Below are 21,488 nucleotides of genomic sequence, written 5' to 3'. Positions count from 1 at the left end.
GAATTGGGGGAAGCAGAGGAGGTTGAAGCATCAATTACTCACCATTGAGTAGGAAAATTAATAAATGGTTGGTAAGAGGAAAATAAAAGAGAGAAGAGAAATTTGTTTTTGGGGGGAGGGGGGTGCGGGGGGAATAGGAAACAATAAAAGAGAATGAAGAAGGAAAAAATAAAAAAATAATTAAATTAATGAAAAAGCATGAAAACAAGGTTAAAAGAAATAATGCTATAATAATGAAGAAGACTGAAAAATAAGGTAAAAAAAATTAGAGTAATGCTACTGCCACAAATGTCTATTTTATAACATTTTTACAAAATGGTGATGTAGTCAACTTTTTATTGGTTTTCATCTAGGCCCACCATTAATATTATTTTTTTATTTACCAATAACCACTCACCACATCAACAGTTTGTAGAAATTTTTGTAAAAAAGTTTGTGATTCTTGCAGTACTCAGAAAATTAATGTCATGAGGCAAATAAACCAGATTGATGGAGAGGTGTTAAAGAGGGAAGTCTAAAATCATGAAGGCATTAAATTAATATTTAAGAAAAATTTTAAAAACTCACATCCATGGATCCACCACGCCGACTGTGAAGGGAATTAATGTGCGGACCCTTTGGCCAAGGAAGAATATTCTTCAAGTGATAGTTTTGTTTTGTATTCACATCCTTCTCCTTGTATTTTGTACCAGTTATTAGCTGACGGTTGGGGTGTTTCTTATTCTAGACTTTGTAATCTTTAATTCTATTTAATTTAATCTCAATTTAACCAAAAAAAAAAAAAGAACATCAAAAAATGTGTAATTTTTTTTTTTATTAAAGAGGTAAATGAAGCAGTTTGATGGAGAGAGGAATAACATAATGGGGGAGGAGAATTGATTGGGGTGTTATTGCGCTAAGGTGGGAAACCCAAAAATTCTAGACAAATCAAATTATTAAGAATATATAAATTTTAATATTTGAGATAGAAATCCAACTCTAACCTACGATTGATTTTTTATTGATTAGAGTAATAGAAGTTATCAAATTTATACTCGTATTGACCCCACGCTAGTGAGCCTCCAAGCATTCTCAGAGCCTTTATCTACAATAACATCTATATGATTCAAATGAGTAGGAATCAACAGAGATAGATAGGGCAGATTTCCAAAAGAGAACCAGACCTCCCCCTAGAGTCTCACCCTTAGCTACAAAATTTCCATCAAAACCCAACCTACACCCTATTCTTACCAGCCATGCTTCATTTGGCCAAGTCTCTGATAAGAACACGATCATGGGATCTTTTGCTCGTAAAAAAGTAACGAGCTTTTGAACTATCTGTATGGGTTCCCAAGCTTATAACAATTCCAAGCTAGACAACTCATTGTTCTCGGCAGGGTTGGTAACTGGCCTCCATTGATGTAGCTTCTATAGTCTTGAGATCATATTGCATTGTCCTTCTCCTGCTATTGCCTTCCTCTACCAAATTGTAGATTATTTATCCTTCATTTTCAAAGAACCTTTACTCAACTCATAATTCATATTTTGTTTTTCCTTTCGTGGGTGGGTTACCATGCCAATAGCATATGAATAATGCTAGTACCACAATTTTGTCACAACTTGCCCACGTAGTGAGTTATGAGTGATGGAATAAAGATGGTGGGTCAGTGATTACCACACCAATAGCATATAAATAATACTAGTATCACAACTTTGCCATAACTTACTCACATGGCGAGTAGTGAATGATAAAGTAAAAGTAGTAGGTTCACTACTTCATCACTTACAACTTGCCACATGGGCAAGTTGTGACAAAATTTGTGAGTCTTCAACATGGAACCCTCTATGAGTTCTCCACAGTGGCTTAAAAGTTCTAGTCATCGCCTCTATATTATGGAAAAGCCAAGTGAAGATGCATCTGCCTCTGATGTTTATTACTCACATCCACCGTTACACCCTCTTTTTTAGATGAGGAGAACTTTGCCCGAAGATTTGAGGTGAACTACATTGACCCTCTTCTTCTTCACTCAAAGAACTAGCATAGTTTCCTCTTCCCGTACTAAGGTCTATTTGGTTGGAGGTGAAATAGGGAGGATAGAAATAAAAAGGAGAGAAAAGTAGAGAGAAAATGTTTTTAGTGGGTGTTTGATTAGAAGGAGAGGAAAAAAAATTGGTGAAGCCCAGGTGTTTTCTCCCTAAATTGGGGAGGAAATAGGTTAGAAAATGTTTGGACTAACACACCCACATACTACAACATGCTAGGTTTTCTACTTTTCATGGCTTCTATTTTTTTTTTTTTTTTTTCATTTTGTCATTTTTTGTTACATGTCAATTGTTTCCTTTATTTATTTATTTTATATTTTAAATTTCCTTCTTTAGTTTTTTGTCTTATTTTTAAAAAAATTTCTTCTTTAGTTTTTTTGTCCTTTTTATACTTTTCATTTGGTCGGTTTTTTTTTTTTTTTGGTTCATCCGTATTTTTTTTTCTAATTTGTTATTTTATTTTTATTTATTAGGGGCATGAAAGTAAATTTATACAAACTATATTTTCTATCCCTCCACTTTTCTACTCTCAAACCAAATACCATGAAGGAAAACTAAAAATTTTTCTATCCTCTCCCCGTTTTCTATTCTCTTACTTTTCCATCCTTCCAACCAAACAAACCTTATGACACAAAAGGGAGACAACTGTACTCACCAAAAAAGAGAAGAGAAACATGGTCCAAAACTTAAACTTGTTAAACTTGCCTAATATTAGAATGTATAATTTCACATACAAGCATAATCATAATAAATGCCTACAAATTACTACTAGGGTAAATTACGTATTTGATCCCTACACTTTACACCATATTTCAATTGGTCCATATCCTTTCAATTGTGTTAATTTGATCCTTAATCTTTCAATGTCGTGTCAATTTAGTCTTTGCCACTATCTCTTAGATGGAAATTGCTAACATGGATAACGGCCAAAATAAAAAATTAGTTTAGTTAAAAGACATAATTAAACCAATTGTAAACTTTTTTTTAGAGAGAGTTTCAACATTTGGCGTTTACTCTTGGTGATAATTCTTTATCACAGACCATGACACTAATTGGTTTTTGGTGTAGGCGGGGATTGAACCCCAAATCTTTTATTTAACCATTAGAGATTTTACTAGTTGAGTTAACTGAAACCCACAAACCAATTGTAAAATAAAATGCCTTGCTTGAATAGTACTTAGTACTTACAATTTCGATTTTTTTTTTTACAATTTCTTATCATCAAACACAGTTTAATTAGATTTTATTTAGATAAGATCAAACATAATTTAATCAAAATTTGTTGGCTGCTCTAGCCGAGCATAATGGTAAGTGAATTCAAATTCTTAGTCATATGACCTATAATAAATTAGTTTTTCTAAAAAAAACTTTATAAATTTGATTTTTTTTAGGACTTATGAAATAATATAAAGTCAATGAAAATGTACGGCACCGAGGTTCCTAGATCCAATTGGGCCTTGGATTCAGGCTCGGTAGCACGACCCGTTTTTCAAATCCCTGCTTTATTCTACCCTCATAAACTACAAGTCTGAATCTCATCCCCTAACCAGTGCTCGGCGTAAATTGCCCGAACAACAAAGAAAGACTAGAATCCAAACATACCATAGGGTGCTCGGCAATTTCCAAGAAACATCACTACTGGGCATATTCTCTTGAGTTGGAACCAAGTTCCAAAGCCATAATCTCAACATTCCACTCTCACCTAAGCATCCACTTACAATAGATAATATTGGACCTTCAATTGCACTAACAATGACAGTAACCATGATCTCCCCACTAACTTAGAGCTATAAATAGGAGAAGTTGGGGAAGAAAGGGGGTTCAAAAAAAAGGGAGAAAAAGAGTTATTAAAAGAGAGAGAGAGAGAGAGAGAGAGAGAGAGAGGATATTACTTTGAGTCTCTATGCTGAGAATGACCCAAAGTAGGAAATTCTAAAGCCCACTTTATAAATAAGTTGTGAGCCCAAGTGAAGTTAAGCTCAATAATTTCATTTCCGGCGCGCACAGAAAACATATGAGTAGTAACATGGAACTGATTATTGGATTAGGGGAGGTTCTTGGTGAACTAGTCTACACTTTTACCAACACATGAAATAAAAATGAGGGTCGGCGAAACCCTTCGGAGTTATGCCAGTCGATATTGGGAACTATACAATGAAATCGGTGGGGGCAATGAGAAGATTGCGGCAAACACCTTCAGGATGGGGCTTCTCGAAGACTCTGAACTATGGGAGTCGCTGACGAAAAGACCTCCCGAGGATATGAGGCAACTTATGAGGCGTATTGAGGAGTAGAAGCATCTCGAAGATGATCGGCTGCAGAATAAGGGTAAGGCCCTGTTGCTCGATCGCTCTCGGCAGGGCGTTTTTCCAACAATACCAAAAAAGGATTTCAGGATGCATGAACCAGAAGCACAAATTGGAGTGAATGTGGCGTTCAAAGAGTTGGTGCACAAAATTTTATATCGGATTAAGAACGAAACGTTCTTTAGGTGGCCGAACAAGATGGGGGGCAACCCATTTCGGAGGAATCAAAACTTATACTGCACATACCACAAAGATAAAGGACACACCACCGAGCAATGCCGGGTATTAAAAGATCATCTGGCACAACTAGTGAAGGCAGGGTATTTGAAAGAGTTCGTAGTGGATTCCAATAACTGAGATGCCAGCCAGGGTGCTCAGCAGAAAGGGAATCCCCTCCCACCACCTTTGGGAGTAATTGAGGTCATCCACGCTGCCTCGAGGAGTACGGCCACAACCAGAAGAGTGTTAACAGTGACCATCATAGAAGGACAATCACTCGAAAAAAGGATGAAAGTTGGCTAGCTGGTGATCTCTTTTGACGAGGAAGATCTGAAGGGGACGATCCAACCTCATGATAATGCGTTGGTAGTAACAGCACGGATAAGCAGCTTTTTAGTGAAAAGAGTGATGATAGACCAAGGAAGCGGAGCTAATGTAATGTACCCAGATTTATTTGAGGGGCTCGGATTAAAAAATCAGGACTTAATGAAATATGATATGCCGCTGGTCTCATTTGACGGAAGAGTGGTAATTCCCAAAGGTCAAATTTCTCTCTCGGTGAACATGGAAGGCAAGGAAGTGATGGTGACCTTCATAGTAGTCAGATCGTTCTCGCCGTACACGGCAATCCTGGGAAGGTCGTGGATTCACGTGATAAAGGTTGTTCTGTCCACCCTGCATGTGAAAGGTAAATTTCCCGCCGAGTATGGAGTTGTCGTGGTACGAGGAAACCAACGAGTGGCTAGGCAGTGTCTGGTTGCCGCGGTCAGGTGGAAAGGCGAGCAGGTTGAACAAAAGGAAACCACCGAAGGAGTAACTTCATAGCAATTACAGAAGCCCCGAGAAGAAGTAGGGGCAAGTTGTGCCGAGGAGGTTTTGAAGGTTAAAATTTTTCCAAACACTGACAGGTATTTCCAAATAGGCACGAGCATGAAAGACCGAGATAAGGTAGAAATGTTGTTATTCCTTTTGCAGAATGTGGATGTCTTTGCATGGAGTCCATACGAAGTGCCCGGAGTAGATCCCAAGTTCATTGTCCATAAGCTCAACATGGACCCATCATTTCCCTCGAAAAAGCAAAAGCCGAGAAGAGCATCGAAGGAGCATGTTGACGCGGTCAAGTTGGAAGTCCAAAGGCTGAAAGAAGCAAGAGTGATAGGAGAAGTATTCTTCCCAGAATGGTTAGCAAATACAGTGGTAGTGAAGAAAAAGAATGGCAAGTGGAGGGTTTGTGTGGATTTCATGGACTTAAATCGGGCATGTGCTAAAGATCCGTTCTCAATGCCCAAGATTGATCAATTGGTAGATGTTCCATATGGACACCTGAGGAAAAGCTTCTTGGACCCCTTGAAGGGGTATCACCAGATTGCCCTAGCACCCGAGGACAAAGAAAAGACAACATTCATTTCCCCAGATGCAAACGATCACTATAAAGTAATGCCATTTGGGTTGAAGAACGCCGAAGCCACGTACCAGTGGATGATGACAAGGATGTTCCGAGAGAAAATTGGGTGCACGGTAGAAGTATACATCGACGATATGGTGGTAAAGAGTAAATAGGAACCACGACATATAGAAGATCTCCGGGGAGTATTTGAGGTACTCCTGCAGCATAAGTTGCGCCTGAATGCTGAGAAGTGCACTTTCGGTGTGGGGGCTAGTAAGTTATTGGGGTATCTGATCTCTACTCAGGGGATAGAGGCCAATCCCGACCAGATAGAAGCCGTGAATAGCCTCAAACCGCCGAGCAATCCCAAGGAAGTACAAGTATTAACCGGGATGTTAGCTGCACTAAATCGGTTCATCTCCAAATTTGCTAATCGCTGCAGACCATTTTATCAACTTCTGAAGAAATGGAAGGGATTTCAGTGGGATGAGGAGTGTGACAAGGCCTTTCGAGATCTGAAGGAGTATCTGACGCAAGCGCCCATGTTAACGGCCCCGAATTTCGAAGAAGATTTATTCATGTACCTCTCGGTGTTTGATCACACCGTGAGCACTGTATTGCTGTAGGACCGAGGAGTGCAGCAGTCGGTGTACTACATAAGCAAAACCTTGATAGATGCTGAGACGAGATATCTGCCCTTGGAGAAGTTAGTGTTGGCTCTGGTGCACACAACGAGAAAGCTACCACATTACTTTCCAGCTCATACTGTGTTCGTCCTTACCGAGTATCCCCTACAGTCATTGTTAAAAAGGTCAGACTTCACGAGCCGAATAGCTAAGTGGGGAACTCGACTAGGTTCCTTTGACATAAGGTACTGGCCGCGAAGCTCAGTGAAGGGACAGGTTCTTGCTGATTTCATTGCAGAATTCTCCCCCAAGAACGACGGGTAGATAATCTGTAATGTAGAGAATTGCCCGTGGAAGATGTTTGTGGATGGTGCTTCGAGTGCTATGGGGGTCGGAGTTGGAATCGTCATAATCACTCTGAAGGGCATACAACTGGAGCATTCCTTCAGGTTGGGATTCAAAGCCTCTAATAATGAGGCTGAATACGAGGCCTTTCTTGTCAGATTGAGGACCGTTTTGTGCCTGGGCGCAAGGGATGTAGAGATTTATTCAAATTCTTGACTGGTTGTTTATCAGATCCTGGGAAGCTTTGAAGCTCGGGACTCTCGAATGAAAGCCTATCTGAGCGCAGCTAAGCAAATCATTAGCAAGTTCGGGACAGTGAAGGTGGCCCAGGTAGGCCTGGCACAAAATAGACACGCTGACTCACTAGCCATGTTGGCCTTGTCAATTACCGAGAAGGTTCCTCAGCTTATCAAAATAGAACTTATAAGGGAGCCAAGTATCGATATGGAAGATAACTGTAACTCAGCTGGGGTTGATGTGGCTGTGGTTTCAACAACCAGGCCGTGCTAGATGAACCCAATCATAGACTTCTTAGCCGAGGATAAGGTTCTGGATGATGAAAAAGAGGCTAAAAAGATTCGTCAAGTGGCTCCTCGATATTGGCTGTCGGCAGATCGCAAATTATACCGAAGGTCTTTTGGAGGCCCGTACCTTTTATGCTTACATCCCGAGAAAGTAAATGAACTTATGTTCGAGCTGCATGATAGGGTGTGTGGTGGTCATGTTGGGGGGCGTTTGTTAGCACACAGAGCGATGACTCAAGGATTTTGGTGGCCGCAGATGCAGAAGGATGCAGCGGAATATGTCCGGAAATGTGAACAATGCCAAAAACACGCTCCTATGATCCACCAGCCGGTAGGTCGTTTAAACCTCGTCAACAGTCCATGGCCGTTTGCACAATGGGGGCTAGACATCCTCGGCCCATTACCCCGAGCAATAGGTAACTGCCGATTCGTGTTGGTGGCGGTTGATTATTTCACGAAATGGGCGAAAGCCGAGGCCCTGGCAAATATCCGGGATGTGGACATGAAGTTTGTATGGAAGAACATAATCATGAGATTTGGGGTGCTGGACTCACTGATACCAGACAATGGGCTACAGTTTGACAGCAAAGCTTTCCGGACCTTTTGCAGCGATCTCGGCATTAAGAACAGATATTCTACTCCGGCGTATCCTCAAAGCAACGGCCAAGCTGAAGCAGTTAATAAGACCATTTTGAACGGGTTGAAGAGAAGGTTGGATGGGGCAAAGGGGAGGTGGGCCGAAGAGTTACCTAACGTTTTGCGAGCTTACCATACAACCCCCAGAAGGTCCATGGGGAGACCCCGTTCTCCTTGACGTATGGGGCAGAAGCCGTGATACCGACTGAAGTAAACTTGTGCAGTGCACGGGTCGCAGGCTTTGACCCCATCCAAAATGACGGTTTAATGCTGGAGCACTTGGATTGGTTAGAAGAGTGTCGAGAAGCAGCAACAATACGGCTTGCGGAATATCAGCAGAGACTTGCCCAAAGATACAACCGAGATGTAAAAGGTAGGGAATTCTGTGCCGGAGACTTGGTGCTGAGAAAAGTTATGGGAAACATGCGGGACGTAGGTGTGGGGAAGTTAGCTCAAACGTAGGAGGGACCGTACAAAGTTACTACCATTGCAGGCGCGGGGGCGTACTACTTAGAAGACCTTATTTTTTCTTACAAAAAAACGTTAAGGACAGAAACTTCATTCTCGGTTCGTTCCAAACCGCCGAGCAGGTAGAAACCTTATCATTCTTACAAAAAACTCTAAGGACAGAAACACCGATCTCAGTTCGATTAAAATTGCCGATCAGGTGAAAACCTTATGCCAAAGTATAAGGCATCACGCCGCTCATATTCTCAAGAAAGCAAACATGTATAAACACACAATATATGGGGGCTCAATTTATCCCACCGTGCAGGCAATTCCCGGCCATACATGCGAAAAAAACAAGTAGCAACAACAAAAACGGGAAGAAAAGCAACACCAAAGATCAAAGTAAAGCACTCACGGGCATGATCAAAACAAACATACAACGAATAAATAATCATCCAAATAAAGTTAACATAAAAGCAGAATTAATGTCTCGTCGCCAAAACCTGGCAACTGTGTACGGGTCATCCCTGTGAAATAAATAAGTTGTTCAGTCACCACAGCCTGGTGACATAGGAAAATTTACCGAAAAAGAAATAGTAAAAAAGTGCAGTAAAAAGAAGTAAAAGCATCAGAAAAGCGGTTCGGCAATTAACTTAATCAAGCCAAGGGTCCAGTCTGATCTGTTGCCTTGGTCTGCTGCTGGTCGGCCACGGGAAAGTGCAGGTCCCCACCGAACTGATCTTGGGCACTCGGGATGCTAGTGGCTTCCGTCTCATCCGGCTCTACATGTGCGTCGATCTGTTCCACCAGCTCCCTCATACTTGCTGTTTCCTCCTCTTCAATGGACACCGGGGGATCCTGCACGGCAGCGTTTGAGCTCGGGAAGGGAATCTGGCTGGGATCTCTCAGAGGGGAATTCTCGAGGACCCCTAAAATCTGCAGAGCAGCAAACCACCCGGTCTCAAAACCCTACCTTCGAGCTTGGTTCACAATTGGCTCTGCGGAATTCTCAACATCAACAAACCCTTCGTTGTACCATTTCTCTTCGCAAGCCTCCAAAGCCACCCTCAGGTCAGCAAGTTCCTTGGCTCGGGCCATGTTTAAGCTAATTGCCTCGGCCAGCTTAACATCTGTCTCATTCTACTTAGCCAAGAGTTCCGCGGACCTCTTCTTCGCCAATGCTCTATTCTTCTCCGCAGCAGCAGCCTTCTTCTCGGCAATATCAACTGCCTTTATTTTTTCCTTAGCTGTTTTGGCAGCTGTCTCCTGTGCCTCCCTCTCCCGATCAGCCTCCTTGGCAAGCTCCTTTACATGACCATCTAAAATATGGGCCAATTGAGCAGCCTAACAAAAACAGAAATTAGCACGGCAACGAAATGAAGAGGACAAAAAGTAATTGACAAGTAGAGAATTACCGCGGCAGTATGCCACTATAGCCTACGCCCCATGGACTCCTCTGATCCTTCTTCAAAGGCATGTACGTCATCGGGCAGAAAGAAACCCGTGGCCAAGGTCTGAGCAATACGGTCCCCCTCGCCTTTCTCCCACATCCGCACACAAGCAGTTGAAGGCAGAGGCTTGCCGTCCAGAAGAAACTTAGGCTTCCAGGTCGGCGCAGCTTGAGAGGAGGATGCAACACCCAGCTCAACCTAGGTTTGTAGCTCATGGATGACAATACCTCCAGTTGGTCGGGGAGGAGTCCGAGTTGCTACACCTCCCGGACTCGTAGGCAGCTGATCAGCAACCCTCTACCTTTTTCGAACTCGTCCAGCTTGAGGAGGGGGTGGAGGGGGAGGCACCTGTGTTTGGCTCTAAGAGGGTGGGGGCTGCATGGCTTGTCACGCACCGGTTACAAAGCGGTCAATGGTCATGGTCTTCCAGGTCACCATGTCTTTGCCGAGAAAGGAATCAGTGGCTGACAAGTCGGTTACGTCAATTGCAAAATGCTCGGCTTCCTCTACAGGAGCCTCAGGTTCAACAAGGTCCTCGGGGTGAGCAGGTTCTTGAACAGGAATTTCTTCTTGGATAGCTTCGTGGGCTAACTCTCGGAGATGCCGAGACACACGCACCGTAGACTCGTCCCGCAGTGGCACTAGCTCGTCCGGGTAGGTGTATCACTTGCCCAATTCCCTCGCCTCGCCGACCGTAAGCTTCGGCGGTAGAAAATTCGCGTGCCAAACATCTATGTACGACAAAAGGGGCTGTCAACTAATAGTGCCTGTTTGAAAGACTGCCAGGTAGAATAAACTAGTTCGACCCCGAGGATCAAATGTGATGCTCAGAGCTATCCATCCCAATGCACAAATATCTCGGACCGAAGGATGAAATTCAAGTCCCTGACGTGAACTATCCTAACGTCCGGTTTGAACAGTTTACCCTCTGCAAAAGAACGAGACATAATATCAGCAACCAGTAAGAAAAAACTACTTCAATCAGAAAAATGGTCAAGTCAAACATCGGTACGAACCCACTTCACGCTGTGAGAGGGGGCAGGGAATCTCTCCTACAAACCAATTGCCGCACACCCGGACAAACTCCCCAGTCGAGTTCCTATTTGAAACAGGTAGGCATGATATCAGTCGTACCCGATTATCCCTAGTTTTTAAGTAATAATTGGAAGTTTTATTCCCACAAAGACTGTACATGTGGTTTATATCATGGTAATCCAACTGTAAATCAAATGTGTGATTCAACCTACTGACGCAACTAACTACCCGGTAAAAATTAGGTGGGAGCTGGTCGAGGCACAGCCCGTAGTTCCTAAGTGTGTTGACCAAAAGAGAGTCCACGGGGAACCTAATCCCGCCCTCTAGAATTGCCATTAAGTGAAAGAAAGTTGTACCATGCCCTCTGTGGAGAGCAATTTCGCTCTCATGGCAGTAAGCCACTTCCACGTCATCGGGGATATCAAACTTTTGCCTAAAGATGGCCAAAGATGCTGGGGTATCCAGAAGAAAAGAATAACCCATTTTGAAATCTAATACTAAGAGAAGGAACTCGTAGAAAGAAGTTGAAGTAAAAGGAGAGGGTAGAGAACTTACTTTGAGCTCTAAGGAAGGAAGGGTCTCTGGGCTGGTGAGTAAGCGCTCAAATGAATGATCGGCAGAGAGTAAGCTCAGGAAGTAGGAAGTGAAAAAGTGAAAGAATGATCTGAGGAGAACTATTTATAGGAGCAAAAGAGGACAAGGAAACGTTTAATATGCAATAAATGGGCACGATTCACAAAAAAAAAACCCTACGAATGCCAATGATAACCGACACGCGCGTCGCCTCGATTCACGAACCGTCAGGTAGTAATGACAACTGAACTTGGCGCTTCGGAATAGCGCGTCTTTTGAGAAAAGCATTAATGGGATGCCGTAACCGCATGAATTCCTAACTGTCAGGCTCTTGAAACAAAAATGCCTGGTCGATTCCTTGATTCTTCCCGGTAGCTAGGCATGAATCAAGGGGGGGCTAATGTACGGCACTGAGGTTCCCAGATCCAATTGGGCCTTGGATTCAGGCTCGGTAGCACGGCCCCATTTTTCAAATCCCTGCTTTATTCTACCCTCATAAACTACAAGTCTGAATCTCATCCCCTAACCAGTGCTCGACGTAAATTGCCCAAACAACAAAGAAAGACTAGAATCCAGACATACCATAGGGTGCTTGGCAGTTTCCAAGAAACATCACTACCGGGCATATTCTCTTGAGTTGGAACCAAGTTCCAAAGCCATAATCTCAACATTCCACTCTCACCTAAGCATCCACTTACAACAGATAATATTGGACCTTCAATTGCACTAACAATGAAAGTAATCATGATCTCCCCACTAACTTAGAGCTATAAATAGGAGAAGTTGGGGAAGAAAGGGGGTTCAGAAAAAAGGGAGAAAAAGAGTTATTAAGAGAGAGAGAGAGAGAGAAGATATTACTTTGAGTCTCTGTGCCGAGAATGACCCAAAGTAGGAAATTCTAAAGCCCACTTTATAAATAAGTTGTGAGCCCAAGTGAGGTTAAGCCCAATAATTTCATTTCTGGCGCGCACAGAAAACATATGAGTAGTAACATGGAACTGATTATTGGATTAGAGGAGGTGCTTGGTGAACTAGTCTACACTTTTGCCAACACATGAAATAAGATAAATCACGACATATCTTGTTCTATCATTGTTCCAAAGCTTATAAGCGACTGATAAAATTTGTACATAAAGTTAGGATGGAAATTGGAAATCCCTTTTTCTTTTCAAGCATTATCAAGTCTTCTTCATTATTTTCCAAGGGAAGATGGGTTCATTGTTAGTTGAGGCATGAATGGGCAACTTCTTTTTCATCAATGAGGTCTTTGGCTATTGCATCCATCTTTGCCCTTGAGAAGACATTGATCTTGAGCCCTGCCAATGCGTAAACAAGTTCCAAACACTGAGTGCACTGAAATAGTCTCATTCAAGTAATATTAAAACATTTGGACCATTTTTCACAGCATTTTAGAATATATAACATGCTAACTGCTAACACAAAAGTATAGTAGGCTATCATAATTACAACTATTCATTCATGAATCCTCAATTGTATTACTCTTAGCCCTCGTTTTGTATCATCGTTGATTGCTCATCTGTAACTGTGAGTTCTGAGCTTTGTGCATTTCATTGTTATAGACTTATAGTCCATATATTCCAAATATATATCCTTGCTCTCTTCAACCACTAGCTTTGCTCTGAAACCATTATTTAGATCTAATACATAATTGACAAACAGCCTATATTCCTCTATGTAGATTCTAGTGATTTGTAGCTTCAAAAATATTAGCAATTCAACTCTTAAGGAAAGAAGTAACATTTACAACATATAGAAGCCACAGAACTTACCCTTCACAATTGACCATTTTCCTTTCTCACATTTAACAGGAAAAGAGTAAATAATATCCTTTGGTATCCCATAAGAACCATCAGAATACACTCTTAAGGAAACCTATGTTCCCTGGATTACAAAGCCAAAGGAAAATTTACAAAAGATAATAATAATTATTAAAAAAAAAAAAGGGAAAAATATAAAAAGCAAATAAGTTTTGCATGACCAAATGCTATTTGAGATGAAAGATCATCAACCTTGGGAGTCCTAAGAACCCAATCACACATATGGTCACAAGTAGCACTTGCAACGGACAATGCACTTGATGCTTTCCGAGCCTTGATAATGGCTAATGGTTGCGCCACGCTGCTGTACAGTGTTGATGAACTCGTTTTTTAACATATGACAGACAAAATTTAAATAAACAAATAACAGAAAGGGAAGCAAAGTAAATAGCCTGACAAGGATGCATAGAGATGTGAAGATGGTCAACATAACTATGTTGTTGAAGACCCAACAAAGAGTTGCATCCTAAATATTCAACATGCACCCAAATGTACCCAACACCAACCTAAAACTTTGGAGTTCAATAACTTTTCAAAAATATAAAGCAAGGTCCTAATATAGTAGGATTGATGTGGGTAGTTTTGGGACTTAAATGTGTAAATTTCACATCTTTTTCTATTTACACCAACTGTTGCAGATGCTCTAATAGGGTGCAAGACAAATTTAAGAATAAGTTTGCTTTTTGATAATTACAAACTCAGGTATAAAAATTGTTACCACCTACACCCTAAAGATTGGGATCCCTGGGTTAGGTAAATGGCATGTAGGTACTAATTGACAATGCACCCCAAGCTATTGCTTAAAAGAAGCATGGTAATCTAAGGAGAGCCATAAATTCACTGGAGCAATTTTGTCTTCATAGATGATCAATCACTATTTATCTTGAGGGGAGGGATTGCTACAATTACTAGAATCCATAATTTTTTTTTCCCAAAAAAAATTGTTAAATAATTAAATTCACCATTTCCTAAGAACTTAATCTTTTAGGACAAATAGTATCATGGTATGTAGGTGGTCTAAATTTGGAGGATTGAACTGTATGCCTGCACTACCTCCCATTTAAATACTTAAAGGTACTTTATCAACCTATGTCTCCAAATAATTTAAACATGTGAAAGTGGCAAAAAATAAACATGTTGGATATTTTGAGATACCAATGATCGTCAGTATCAAGTTCTTTGACTAGTCTCTCTCCATTTGTGGTGGTGATAGTCGCATGATTGACATCCAGATATTGAGTTGAAGAGTGATTGCCCCAGATGATTACGTTCCTGACATCAGTAACATAAACCTTTAGTCTCTCAACTATTTGACTTAATGCTCTGTTATGATCAAGTCGTGTTAGGCATGTGATGTTTTTCTCTGGGATTGAGGGAGCAAATTCTTTCAAGATGAGAGCATTGGTGTTTGCAAGGTTGGCAACAACTAGCACCTGCATAATAAAGCAATGAAAGGGCATCAACGTAGGAAACAATATTCTTCTCCAAAAAAAAAAAAAAAAACTCTTTAAAGATTTCAATCTTTCAACATTTGTAATTGTTAGAAATCTGACAATATGATTGATTATAAATAAGTTGGAATCAGACATAGGAAATCTGGTTTTCATTGAATATGTTCATTAATAAGTTGGAAACTAGACTCGAAAATGCACAATTATGTTGTCAACGATAGCACATAGAGACAAGATTTGAGAGGATCAAAAGAAACAAACATAAATATTTAGTGTATTCAAGATTTGCTTGAGTGGTGCATTTTCATGGCAACTTCTTGTTCTTCCATTTTCAGAGTGAGTGAGGGGGCTAGAGAACTAGTAGTTCGGATACACATACTTCTTCAATCTGGAAAGAAAGGACAAACATTGCTCTCTGATGACTGAAAGATTTTTCTTTCTAGGGAAGTAGTATAATTCATGCAATATAAAGAATGTTTGATCAATTATTCTTATGATGTAAAGGGACTCTAAATTAGGTAGCTTAGCAATATTACTAATTTGAGCACAAGTGTCCCTTCAGGATGTAACTTAAAATAGCAACATTAACCAAGATATAGACATTCAGATTGTATCAATTACCAAAGCAGGTAATGGTCAGAGGACATGCCAAAAGGCATGCTATAGAGCAATTACAACTAAAAGAAGCAACAAACCATGCCAAAGAGTATGGACAGGAAATGATAGCGAGATAAGGAATGTACGGGGACATATTATTACAAGCTAATAATAATGGAACAGGATGCTAAAATCATTAGTTTTTTTTATTCACTAATTTTTATCATGGCCTAGAGGGCATCTAGTTATAGGTGGTGCAAGAGCAAGACAACCAGTTTTCAATGGGAATGTGTTTTTGGGAAGTAAAATAAAAACAAACAGGATAAAACCCTTGAATCAAGGCCAAGATGTGGAGAGAGGGATAAAACCTAAGAATCAGCACTTAAAGACTACTTTGAGTTTGTACCGAGCAAAGTAACAGAGATATGCTTGTAGTCAACACGAAGCATTGGAAGTAAAAATTCCAAAAAATTTTAAGATCAACCTGTCTACTGTAGTGAAATTAAATTAAAGAAGGAAGGGAAATAACTTCACAATCAAGTAAGAAAAGGAAATACCTCAGAAAAATTTTCGTTAAATACAAATAAATAAATAAATAAAATCCTAAAAAAAGTCTCAGATCCATTAGCATCAATCTTATCCAATGAATTCAATTAGCATCAATAGAACCAATATGTCTCCTCTTTTTAAACTTCAAAACATCTCAGAACATCCAGTTTCATGACTTTTAATTTTTAAAGTAAATGGAGCCATATATACAAAAAATACAAATCTATGTAAATGTGAACTGATAATATTCCAAACTGAGTGTGGCTGTGTGGGTGTCCCTAAAATCTTAAATCTACACACTCAAGTGAATTTATGGGATCACCTTACAATCTAAGGCAGCATGCTTCTCCAAGGCCGAAGCCTGTTCCTTGTAAATAGGCACATTCTTAGACATCATATCCTTCCTTTCCATACCTTCCTTCCGGGGGAATCCACCAAGCATAATAGCAATATTGACATCTTTACAAGATTTAGTGACATCCATGGTAGCATGCACCTCTATTGAACCATGTTCATGACAATTTAAGAAACCTCAGGGGAGAGTATAGTTCTGTCTACCTAGAGTTAGTTCTCAAGATAAGAGACATACCTTTCAGAAGAGGAAAGGCAGCATCAGGCAATTCCATTTTTACCCCATTCAAGGCTTTAGCTGCCAGTGCGATATCAAGCAAGTGCAGAATCACAGGCTGATCAAAACCTAGCATGATTCCCCTTGCAATCATTAGAGCAATGGCATAACCTATTTGCCCTATTGGACAAAATCAAAATTTTGAGCTACAGATACACAAACTATATATTATCATGTCTAGAAGAAAGAATACCAAACCTATAGAATTGAAAATCAAATGCACTTTCTCCTTTACATAATGACAACAGTCATCTTGATATAAATCAAGCTTTTTTTTTTTCAATTCTCATTCTTTCCAACTATTTCAAAAAATACTACAATGTATAAGATAATACAATGATTATTTCAACAACAAAACAGTTACAATTTTTAGGATTTCTTTAGATTATCTACAGAAATCAGAAATGGCAATTAAACTCGTCTTCAAAGAAAACCACATATTTAAATAGTTTCATTAAGAATTACATCACAGAACAGTAGTGCAGGAAGTCATAAACTGAATAGAAAATAGGATTTTCAAATGTAGTTAAGGATAAATTTGGAGAAAAATAATTAAAATACTTTTTTGTAGATAATATTTAACAAAAATTGAGACAAAAAATAATGAAAAATTGGACGATGATTTTAACATGTTTATAGAAAATACAAAGCAACAAATTCCATAAATTTCACTTATTAACAATTGTGGTCAATTTTGACTTTAACTCTCATGAAGGAGAAACCTCGTAAATTACCATTTGCCTTAATAGGTTAAGCAAGTAGGAAAGAGTGAATTTAATCATTTAATTATTGATTCTAACAAACCAATAAATGATATCTATATGAGTTAAAGATACCAAAAGAATGAAACCAAAAAACAACAAGTATCCACAGGCATACAAGCAAATTTAGATTAAGCAATCATACAAAATTGAAAATTTAGATTAAGCAATCATACAAAATTGGAAATTTTGGGGTTTGACATTTGGAGAACATTCATATTTGCCAATTTGAATGAAACTTTAGATGACTGTTTCAAAAATTCAACAAAAATATAATAATATAAAAGGCATTCAAATTTCTAATATTGAGTCTCATGATGATAACAAGAGGACCAAGAAAAATAAAATAGAATATCAGGTTGAGCTAGCATGCCTACAGCACCAGTGACCAATACTTTCATTGGGTGTCAACTTGTAATTAAATTTCAATATTTACACATAACACCACATGTACTTGCTAAAAAAATAGGTGTAATATTCACATTGTGACACTTAAGCATGTTGTGAATTTGAGTGTGTATGTGTCTCTATACTTATTCTTTTATATCACTTCTAAATTATTATGGTAATTAGGTTTGAGAGAATAACACTCCTTTGAGCTTGCTGGTTAAGGGTGTGGCTATGAGGGGGTTGTACATTGGGGTTTTAATGTCGTGGAATGAAGGTTTATTGTGTTTTGCCTAATGCAAGAGGTAGCAAGGAAAGTTGGATAGAATGGCCTTACATAAGAATTATATTGACTCGAATTTTTATGGTACGGTTTTTTTTTTTTTTTTTTTTTTTTTTTTTTTTTTTTGCGAAGGGGACAAGTGATTTTGGTAACCAATTATAAGCTTAAATTATCTATTATTTGTGGTCCCAAACTATTCTTTTGTTTTTGCTTTATTTCAAAAATAGTATAAGTTTTAGTTTTTATTTTTATATATAAGATATAAATTCTACTCTAAAATAATCTAAACGTATATGTGTCTGATTTCTCAGAAAAAAAAAAAAAAATGTATATGTGTGTGAAACTCCCTCTTAAAGATTTGTACTTGTAAAGTGACCATTATACTAAAAGTGTAAATAAGTTTTCATTTTTTAAAAATAAGCTAATTTTTAACTTTTTATTTCACATTATGCAAATAAACTACCAAAAATAATTCATTCTCAAAATGAGGGTAATTTCATCCTTTTGAAAAAGTTGTTATCACATGTGTAGTGTGCCAATACCATAATTTATTTTAAATAAAATAGTTTAGTCCAAATAAGATATTATGTCAATACTGTATTAACCAGGTAAAATAAAACTGTCATAGACACAAGGACTTAAAAAAGAATGTTTTGCAAAGTTTAAGGTTGAAAATTAAATATTTTAAAATTTAAGGATAAAAAAAACTTTTAACTAAATGTTTAAGGATAAAAAAAATATTTTAGCATTTTTCTTCTTCTCCTATTCTTCTTCTCATTTTTTTTTTTTTAATTTTTTCTCAGAATTGTTTATTATCAATTTATCACTAGAGAGTAGAGAGCTTGGATTGTGTTGTGTTGGAGCAGAATTTGAAAGAGTGGGTGAGCTAAATGATGTAGAGGTTTAAGGCAGCTTGGTCTAGAACAGCAATTCTAAACAGGCCTTTTGTGCTCAATTGTCGTAGTACTGCAATGGTGTGTTTTTTACAAGATACTTTGTGTGTTTTTGTGTTTTTGGCTATTGGGTTGGTACCCAATTTGTAAGATTGGTTCAGATGAAAGATTTGTTTTCTGGGTCTTTGTTTTTATGGTGTTTGGTTGAGAATCATTATGTGTAATTGGGTTTACTCCAATTGTATAATTTTATGTATGTGTGTTGTTATATACCCTCCAATTGGTTCAATTGAAAACCTTACTTGGGTTATTGTTTTTATGGTGTTTAAACTGATAACTATTATTATGCATAGTTATATGGCTTGAGTTTGCTCTGACTAAAGCTAGAGACACAACTAAATTCACAACTTGTTGAGATGGCAAATTATGATTTGTACGTTACAACTTGCAAATTCAACTATTGTGAAAAAAAGTTGTGGACTTTATTGTGCAAGTAGACTTATTGTTTTTCTCCCTAGTGGCTAAAATTTATGTTCTTTGATTTTGTTTTATGGGTTTGTGTTGTTCTGTATTACCAACTAGAAACATTTATCTGTCTTTTAATGAGTTGTCTTTGGTTTCTAGGGGGCTAGATTGCAAAAGTTGTATACATCTTGGGAAAATAATCCAGATATTGGTTTTGTGGCAATGAAGGGAAAAAAAACATCTATGCTATTATCAGATATTGGATTCATTTACATGTAATATTTATAGAGGGAAAGATAAAGTTTAATTGTGATTATTTTTTGCTCAAGAACTAGTTAAAATCTTAAACATTGTTTTGCATTCTCTGAAGGGCAATGGCAAGGCATTTTGTGCTGGTGGAGATATTGTGACACTTTATCATATGATAAATGCAGGTAATAGACTCATCTTACTTTTCCTTTTATGATTTATCTGGAAAAGGTCATTTACTTAAAAGCTAATTTTTATTGCGAACAGATAATTTTTCTTCATTGTATATGATCTAGAGAAATCATCCACATATATTTTTAGTCATAGGACAAAATTTGGATACAAACTTCGTTGAACCAACAATAGTAAGATGACATGCGTCACTCTCATGTAAGGATGGAACCAGGATTTAGAGTCTTAAAGCACTCACATCAGAGCTTGTATAATAGAAAATTTATCACATTTTAGCCAACCAAACCCAAAATTCACTCACATCAAACTATGCAAAATTGTGTAAAAATATATTATTACTACAATATTCATGTAAATTTACACTAGCATTATTCATGTTGTATTTAATTTTTTTATTCTTTCTTTACGTAAACCAAGGATGAAGGAAGAAAGTGGATGGTGGTTGTAATTATTGGTGAAGAAAGAGAAACAACAACAAAAAAATCAAGAAAAATTAATATTTTAAAGAAATATAGTGTAAAATAAATAATCTGATGTGAGGTGTTTTCGAAAAGTGAATATGTAAAATAAAATAAAATAAAAAAGTAGGTTTCTTTTGTTAAAATAGATAAAAAAAAAAAAAAAAAAAAAAATTTCATGAGCTAATGTGAATAGGAGACCAAAGTATGAAAAAAAAAATCATAAAACCAATTTTTTAATACATTGAAATACACTAGTCTATTAAAAGATGCAAATCAATGGTGCAATTAGTAAAGTGTCACAAATTTCATTCTTAATATGAAAAAAAAATAAGGAATTACATGAAATAATTTTATTCTTCATGGGCTACTTTTATAAGTTGGATGGGCTGATTTTGTAAGGCTAACAGCTTTTAGGACTGAAAAAGAATAGTGACTGGGCCATCAAGCTCTCTTTCTTATTGATTTATTTAATAGTAATTATAACAATAACAAATAAGAATGATAATCACTCAGTGCATTAAATTTAATAAGAAATTGATCAATTTTTCTTACAAAGAAACAAAAATAGGGATGACACTACATGCAAAAGTTATTTTCAAGTTTGTATGGAAATAATGGAATGGAACCTCAGCTTCGTGAAAACTATTTGTTGACTCATGGCTAGAGTCTTGAGTCATGGCTTCAATTGGATATGAAGGTGAATGGAACATCTTTCACAGCACCCACACCAAACTTGTCCATTATTGTCGGAAGCCTCTTACCATTGAATATCCAGGTAAGTTCTTTTACCCTCCAATAACTTTTTAAATTATAAAAAGAAATTTATGTTCACAATATTTTCACAACAAATTCTAATAGACAGGTTATTACTAGCTGTTATTGGTGATAAAAAAAAAATAGTAGGAGTTTAAATTAAAACCAGTAACAACAAACCATTAAAGATTTGTAGTGAAAATATTGTGTACATAGCATTTTTCTTTAATAAATTCTATAAAAGTTTTGTAACTTAATTGATATTTACTAATGGAATATATTGGCCTAAGTGGTATATCTTCAAGTACAATGTCCTTGAAAGTTGGGCATAGAGGTTGCAGATGCAACAGCTAATATTTAGTAGATATTCTAAGCAATCTTTTAACAAAGAAAAAAAATTACACTTT

General features: G+C 37.9%; 1 protein-coding gene and 1 long non-coding RNA gene across 2 annotated transcripts in view; one reads left to right on the top strand and one right to left on the bottom strand.

Annotated features, from left to right (window-relative positions):
* LOC126710242 (putative receptor-like protein kinase At3g47110) overlaps window positions 1–21,488 on the top strand; it is a 34,923-nt gene that overhangs the window by 4,916 nt on the left and 8,519 nt on the right. The gene's annotated exons all lie outside the window — the stretch shown is intronic.
* LOC126710244 (uncharacterized) lies at window positions 12,635–13,457 on the bottom strand. The gene is made up of 2 exons (XR_007649605.1): window positions 13,365–13,457; window positions 12,635–12,890 (listed from the first exon to the last, which is right to left on the bottom strand). It is a non-coding gene; the product is annotated as an uncharacterized LOC126710244 (long non-coding RNA).

The sequence above is a fragment of the Quercus robur genome, chromosome 12, assembly GCF_932294415.1.
Source record: "Quercus robur chromosome 12, dhQueRobu3.1, whole genome shotgun sequence".
NCBI classification, from domain to species: Eukaryota; Viridiplantae; Streptophyta; class Magnoliopsida; order Fagales; family Fagaceae; genus Quercus; species Quercus robur.
This window is presented reverse-complemented; position numbering and strand designations above follow the sequence as displayed.